Here is an 8043-nt window from a genome sequence, read left to right on the forward strand (position 1 = left end):
TGGGGTGAAACCCTAGGTTAAGGAAAGAACAGTGTAAAGCAGAAGCCCAAACAATTCTTGTAGCTCACCAAAGGCTAGATACGCTGCATGATTCTACCAACTAAAGTGAAGAGACCTCATTAAAAAAAGGGTATGTGGATAGAGTTGTCATAGGTATCAGGCATTAGTTGTCAGGCAAAATTATTCCCAGAATAAGGATAGTCCAAACCTGCCATAATAGAAAAGCATTAAAATAATTCTCAAAGGGTGCAGACTGATTCACAAGTAATCTAACAACACAGCAGAACAAACATAACAGTCTTTAGAGAAATAAAATGGAACTCGGCACCAAACAACTTTAAATGCAAAATTTCCAGGATCCAGTCAATGGCATGTAAAGAAATAGAAATGACTCATAACCAGAAGAAAAACTAATAATAAAAAGTAGGCACAGAAATAATAGAGACGGTGGAATTAGTATAGAAGGAGCACAAGCCAACCACAAAAAATTTTATATATTTTAAAAGATGAAGAAAACAAAACTATAAGAACAGATACAAAGAATATTTAAAATTCAAGTGCAACCCCTAAGAGAAAAAAAAGGCAGTATCTACAATTACAAAATACACTCAGTAGAATTAGTGTTAGTGTGCACATTGCAGAGATAAAAGTCAATGAACATGAAGACATCAGGATAAAAATTATCCAAAATGAAGAGAGAAAAAATTTTATATTATCTTCTGACCAGTAATTCAGTAGCACCCACTTCTCAGTACTGTCTCTGGTATCTACCATTGCTCTCTCTACTATGCCATTAAGTCTCATTTTGTGCCATAGAGAGCAAAGGTTCTGTATATGTTAAGCAAGGCATACAGTGCTTGCCTTTCATAGCCTGGTTTATTTTGTTGAGCATTTATTTTCTGGATTTGTTTACTTTGTGTTGTGTGACAGGATCTCATTATTCTTCATGGATGAGTAGTATTCTATTGTGTATACATGCCACATTTTCTTAATCCATTCATCAGTTATTGGGCACTAAGGTTAATTCCACATCTTAAGTATTGTGAATAATGCTGTGATAAACATAGATGTGTGTGCAGATATCTCTCTGGTAGAGTGATTTCTTGTCCTTTGGGTAAATACCCAAGAATGAGATTACTGGGTCATATGGGGGATTTTTTTTTTTTTTGAAGTTTTTTGCCATATGGTACACGTGCTTGCCAGAGAGACAGAGAGGGAAAGTGAGAAATCACCCACCAGGGGAAATGGCCATGTCACAATCCCTTCTTGGAATTTTGGGCATGAATACACATGCACCCTTCTCATCTTTTTTTTTGAGAGATATTTTTGCTATAGGCCACATACGCTGGCCAGGGATTTTCAAGCTGCCAGGTCTAGGACTCCATGTGGGAGTCCAGTGCCTTAACCATCTGCTGGCCCTCATATGGGAAGATTTTTCAAAAGACATTTTCTCCTCATTTTTGATTTCTTTAAAAGATAATGTAAAATGCAGGACCAGCAGATAGTGTAATATTTATATCACTGGACTCCCACATGGCAGACCATGGTCTGAATACCAGATCCACACTGGCGCATGTGCATGGATGTCCACCCAAGATCCTGAGAGGAGAATGGAGAAGGGATTGTGGTGTGGCCATCCCCTCCAGGAGGTGATTTCTCACTTTCTCTCTCACTGTGTCTGTGTCACATAGACTCTAAGGCAAAATCCTCTAAGGAGAAAAAAAAGATAATATAAAATGCAAAGAAAAATAATCATGTGGGAATATAATATATGAATATTTGAAGTAGTATAATACTATTTGAACTTAGTATTACTTAAACTGGGTTGAATTAAACACACACATCATGAAACCTAAACTGATGGACATGAAAGAAAAAGAGAGTAATCCATAATTACGGTTGGAGACTATGGTACTTTCTTGCAGTAATTCGTAGGACACATCGAACAAATCAGTAAGAAGTTCACATAGAAGACTCACACATTATTAACCAACCTAACCTAATTTTCATTTTTATAATAATACACCCACCCAATAGTATACTACATAATCTTACTGTTTATAGAACAGTCACAAACACGAGTAATATTATGAACTATAAAACAAATTCCTCCCCCCCCCCCCATCAGGGCATATGTGCTCATTGGAGAGTGACAGAGACAGAGAGTGAAATTGAGAAGTCATCTCCTAGGGGGATGGCCACGTTTCAATCCCTTCTCCTCCACTCTCCTCTCATGATTTTGGGCATGTGTTTTTCAAGACACCGGGTCTAGGACTTGAACTGTGGACTCTTAACACATGGTTGGCCATGTGGAATGTGGCTGCCTTAACCCCAGGCCGCAAAAAGATGAAACAAAGTACCCATGATTTCATTACTTACTACAAATATCCTTATTTTTGTATAGTGGCCTTTGTGTACATAAATGGGGTCTTCAAAAAGTTTATAAAAAATGTGTGTTATGAAAAACCTATACATGGATTTAAAAATTTTGGCACCAATATAAACTTGTACTATAAAATTGTTGAAGTCTCCACATATATTTTGCGTAGTTGTAATTATTGAATGGTGATCACTAAAACTTAAACATTTTAATTTACATGGGATAGTATATTTTTTATAAAAAGTCAAGGGCTTTAATTGACTAAGCACTTCTACACCTAAACAATTTAATTTATTTTTAAGATGTGTTAAATCTTAAACTTAATGGAGAAGTAGACAGTAGGAAGCTAACATTTAGGGAGTACTTACAAGTTACCTGGCTCTGTGCCAGGTGCTTTACACATTTCATTTTATTTAATCCTCATAACCACATGAGGGAGGTGTCATTATCTCCATTTTACAGTGAAGCAAACTGTAATTTTAAAATAACTCAATTATCAGATTAACCAAAAATCATCCTTGGACAAGCTTAGATGTTATTGGTGATATACTTATGATTTAAAGGATAACTTAGAATAATATTTATCAAAGAGTGTTTTATGAAACTTATTTTCATAGGAAATTAAAAAGTAGGTAGATAGAAATAGGTTACATATAGATAAATCTTCTAAAAGCTTCTCAAAGCTTTAGGTGAAAATGTAAAGGGCTGCCTTCCTGTAGGACATTTCAGGGCTTATGCTAATGATTACTGTGAATTTCCAATATTGCCCATTTTGGGATTAAGAATATAGCAGCATTAGTTCCATCAAACACACTGGGAAATCCTGCGCTCTAATATTATGCATAATTTGTTTAGTAGACTAACTGGGTGATTTGACAATTTTTCATAATATATTCCTTGACAGTGTCCATAAAAGTTTCATCTGATTATTTATTTTAGAAAATGAATACCATGAGGTTAAGCCATAAAATGATGTGGAAGCATAGACTTGTGTCCTGGAAGAGATCACAAAAGCTCAGATAGGCCACCTCCAGGGCTTCAGAGAGGACCACACTTAAGCCATCATGAACAGATGGGTACCTTGCTTATTGTAAGAGACCTCCAGGAAGAAAATTCCTTAACCTCCACGTCACCTATTCCAGATGCCCAACTTTTCTGAGAAAATGATGAGCTCCCTGAAGTTCTTGGAGATGATTGTGCATGTGCTGAGTGATTCTTTAATGTGGTGGTATATGTAGGGACTTCAAAACTTTGTGGAAAAAGGAAATTAAGGTACAAGTTTATTTGGGTGCAAAACACATTTGATATCCATGTATAGTTTTTTCATAATACATATTTTTCGTGAACTTTTTGAAGACCCCTCATATAGAGGTGTTTAGATTTTTTTTTAAAGGACGCTGGTGAAAATATAATGAAGATCTATCTATATATCCACCCATCATCCATCTATCAATCCATTCAGCTACCTCCTTCCCTATGCGTCTATTGGGAGAACACAAGAATTCAACGTATCTTAGGATCATTTTGACTCTTTATTCTACTTGTGTTCACAGTTTCAATTAATTGTCTGCCTTGTACCTCTCCTTTGAAATGTCTCTTAATTTTTTATTTTTTTTGGAGAGGTTTTGCTACTGGGCGCGTGCGCTCGCCAGACAGACAGAGAGAGACAGAGAGACAGAAAGCGAGAAATCCCCAGGGGGGATGGCCACACCGCAATCCCTTCTCCTCCATTCTCCTCTCGGGATCTTGGGCACGCATGCACACGCGCCCGGCGTGAGTTTAAGCCACCGGGTCTGGGACTCGAACCGCGGTTGACTACATGGGAGTCCAGCGACATAGCCATTATGCTAACTGCTGGTCCCAAAATGTCTCTTAATTTTTGTCCCTTGCTATCCTTAGTTGGAAAATTCATCCCTGCTAGCTGGATTAGGCAAATATCTTTGACTAATTTCTCTATACCTAGGCTTCCCCCACCCCCTAATTTGCCCCTGTGGTGCTAAAATATTCTTTAAAATGCAGTTCTATTAGGTCAATGCTATGTCTAACATATCCCCTTACCAACAGTATAAATGAGAACTCCATAGCCTGGCTAACCCCATGGTTTGTCCCCAACTTCCTCTGAGTCTCATCCTCACTTAGTCTCTATCACACATTCAATCCATCAATCATAGTGAAAATTCTCCCCAGTCCTATGAGTTTTCATGCCATTGATTTGTTTTTCACTTCTTCTTACCAAAATTTTCCTCCCTTCCCCATTATTTGTAGTGTTATTGCTCATCTGTCAAGTCCTAGTTTCTTAGTAAAACCTGCCTAGGTCTCTCTGAAGCAAATGATTTTCTTACCTTTTTTTGCTTTATAAAACTTTTGCATAGACCTCACTCACATCACTTAAAATGTTGTGCTGCAAAATGTGCATTTAACTAGTGGGTAAAATGACCTTGAAAGGGGCAATAGGTAGAAACTGAACAAAGTGAACAGAGCAGAGACTAGCTCTGACTGACTAACGAAAGAAATACCTTAGAGGTAATGGCAAAAGCAAATGGTGACTTAGTTTGTCATTGCATTGCTAACAGAAATACATTAGACTGGATGATAGATAAAAAGAAAGAAAGAAAGAAACAAAAACAGAGGTTTATTTAACTCATGATTTTGGTGGTTAGAAAGTTAAATGTGTGTGGTTAGTATCAGGCCAGCAACATATGTGACAGAGCAGAGGGGATGATGGACAGATGCAAAGAGAGCAACATCTACCTCTTTTTTTATTTTTATTTTTTATTTTTTTGCTATAGGGCACGTGCACTTGCCAGAAAGACAGAGAGAGACAGACAGAAAGTGAGAAATCACACCCCCCCCCCAGGGGAGATGGCCATGCTGCAATCCCGTCTGCTCCATTCTCCTCTCGGGATCATGGGCACGCATGCACACACATGCACCCAGTGTGAGTTTAAGCCACTGGGTCTGGGACTCAAACAGCAGTCAGCTACATGGGAGTTCAGCGACATAGCCATTACGCTGACTGCTGGCCCCCAAATATCTACCTTTTATAACTAGCCCTTTCTCATAAGAGATAGAACTCAGAACTCAGTCTTCCATGAGACAGCATTAATCCATTCATAAGACTATCCACCATAATTCAGTCACCATGATCCAATCACTGCCCACTGGGTTTCACTGCTCTCAATGCCATTACATTGGGAACCCAATTCAAAAAGATGAACTTTTGGTGGACGAACCATTATTTTAACTCTAGCAGTGACCATGAGGGTGACTAATTTTAAGAGAGAACATTCTTCCCTTGCGAATGAGATCCAAGAAAGATGGATAGGCAGAGGGCTAAACGTGGAAGTTCCTCAGTGTCCTCTGGATTCAATGGAACAAGATGTGGGGAAGAAGGCACCCACAAAAAAAAAAAAAAAAAAAAAACAAAGAAATCCCAAAGGGAGAACTTCCACCCTTGCAGGGCCAAATGGCAAACAGTGCCAAGGCCAAGGACTTTGGGACCAGGAAAGGAGAGTAGTTGTCTACTTCCCACCACATGTACAGACTGAACATTGTTCTATACATTTATTTATCTCACTCTACGGTAAGAATACCTGTAGAGTATTCAGTTGTCCTTAAGAGTTTCAGCTGGGAGGGAGAGGAGACAGAGTGCCAATTTTGCCACCTCCATGAAGCTAATTATCTGGGGATGTTTTAAATAGATTGCAGAGATGAACATGTTTACTACTATAGTTGAATCAGTGAATGAATAACTGGAAATGGAGAGCTCTCTTGGGAAATATTCATCTCAGAGAGTTTCATGATTCCTTCTTCATAATACATATTACACCTTCGTAATGTATAATTTCTGTAAAAGTTCTTAGTCAATTTAACTATAAGAAAATGAAATTGATTCTTTAAAACACTTACTCCAACTTATGCAAGTAAATGAATAATTTTTTTTCTTCGAAGTAGTTACCTTAGGCTACTATATACTTAGAATAATCAGGTCACCATTTTTTTGGGGGGGTGGAGTTATAATTTATTGAATGTCTGTTATATCTTGGACCATATTGTGCTTTAAATCTCTAATGTCACAGAATTTCTAGAAGGTAAGTATTATTATCTTCATTTTAATGATGAGAAATCTAAGTACCTTGCTCAAAATGGGTAACAGCTGGGTCAGTTGGTAGCTGAGGCAAGGATCGATCAAACTCCAATCTGAGACTAAAGTTCATATTTTTAGTTTTCTGGATGTTAACGCAATTTTTTTCTGGAATGCTTTAAAAATTGAGTGAAGGCTGCACGGGGGCCGGCGAGGTGTGTGTGGCCGTTCTGTTCCAGGCACAGTCATCGGTGATACAGCAGTGCAGCCGTGGCAGAACCGCAGCTTGAGTCCTGCGGCTCACGGATGAGGCTGCCCTTAGCTGCTGTTGTGACACGGATTCCAGCACCAGGGGTTTTCTGTTGCTGCAGTCCATGCTGAGAATTAAGAGTCCTAAGAAAACTTTGGATTTCTATACTCAAGTACTTGGAATGACATGACTCAAGAAATAAGATTTTTCTACTATGAAATTTTCACTTTATTTCTTGGCTCATGAATAAAAAAAATGACATCTCCCAAAATAAAGATGAAAAAGCAGCATTGGAGGGACCAGCAGTTAGCATAATGGCTATGTCGCTGGACTCCCACGTAGTCGACCGCGGTTCGAGTCCCGGACCCGGTGGCTTAAACTCACTCCGGGCGTGTGTGTGTGCATGCCCAAGATCCCGAGAGGAGAATGGAGAAGGGATTGCGGCGTGGCCATCCCCCCTGGGGGGTGATTTCCTGCTTTCTGTCTGTCTCTCTCTCTGTCTGTCTGGCGAGTGCACGTGCCCTATAGCGAAAATCTCTAAAAAAAAAAAAAAAAAAAAAAAGCAGCATTGGTATCCTCCTAAAAAGCTACACTTGAACTGACACACAATTAAGGTACTGAAAATGACAAGACCCAGAGTTACCACAATGGCAGTTCAGACCCTTGGGGATTTGGTCACATTGGAATTGCTGTCCTGGATGGACATGATGCTTGTGCAAGATTTGAACAATGAGGGATCAAATTTGTTAAGAAATCAGATAACGGCAAAATGAAAGGGCTGGTATTTATTCAATATCCTGATGGCTTCTGGCTTGAAATTTTGAATCCTAACAAAATGACAACTGCCATTTAGTGCTGTGGGAAATTCTCCTTTAAGATGTCAGCGAAGACAAATAAAAAGGAAACAATGTGTGCTTCAAGTTAATTCAGATACCAGAATCATCTAGGACTGATGGGTCATTGTCTGATTCAAACTGAGACATTTCCCTTTCCTATTGCAGCTGATTTTCTCACCAGTTGTCATTCTAGTTTTAAAATAGTGCTTTACCTTATAAAGTCCTTGAATGTCTAACTTTGCTTTTTAGGAAATAATTAGAACAGTTCCCTTCAGAGGTTACATTTGCCTTCTTCTGTCTCCTAAATATCACTTCAAGTCTGCCTTTGAATCATCATTAAAAACAAACAAACAAACAAAAAAAAACAGACAAAGAAAAGAACACTTAACAGGTCTTCAGTTGTAATTATCTCCTGGGGTTTCAGCTCCTCAGAAATAGCTTTTCACAATAGAAAAGGAACACTGAACACAACTGAAATTTCATGTGTACTTCA

The 8043-nt window shown here is 38.5% G+C and overlaps 1 pseudogene; it reads left to right on the forward strand.

Annotated features, from left to right (window-relative positions):
* Positions 1-7567, forward strand: part of LOC102483851 (lactoylglutathione lyase-like) — a 112774-nt pseudogene extending 105207 nt beyond the window's left edge.
* The last annotated feature ends 476 nt before the right edge of the window (positions 7568-8043 follow it).

Source organism: Tupaia chinensis, unplaced genomic scaffold (genome assembly GCF_000334495.1).
Source record: "Tupaia chinensis unplaced genomic scaffold, TupChi_1.0 Scaffold000688_1, whole genome shotgun sequence".
In the NCBI taxonomy this organism is placed as follows: Eukaryota; Metazoa; Chordata; class Mammalia; order Scandentia; family Tupaiidae; genus Tupaia; species Tupaia belangeri.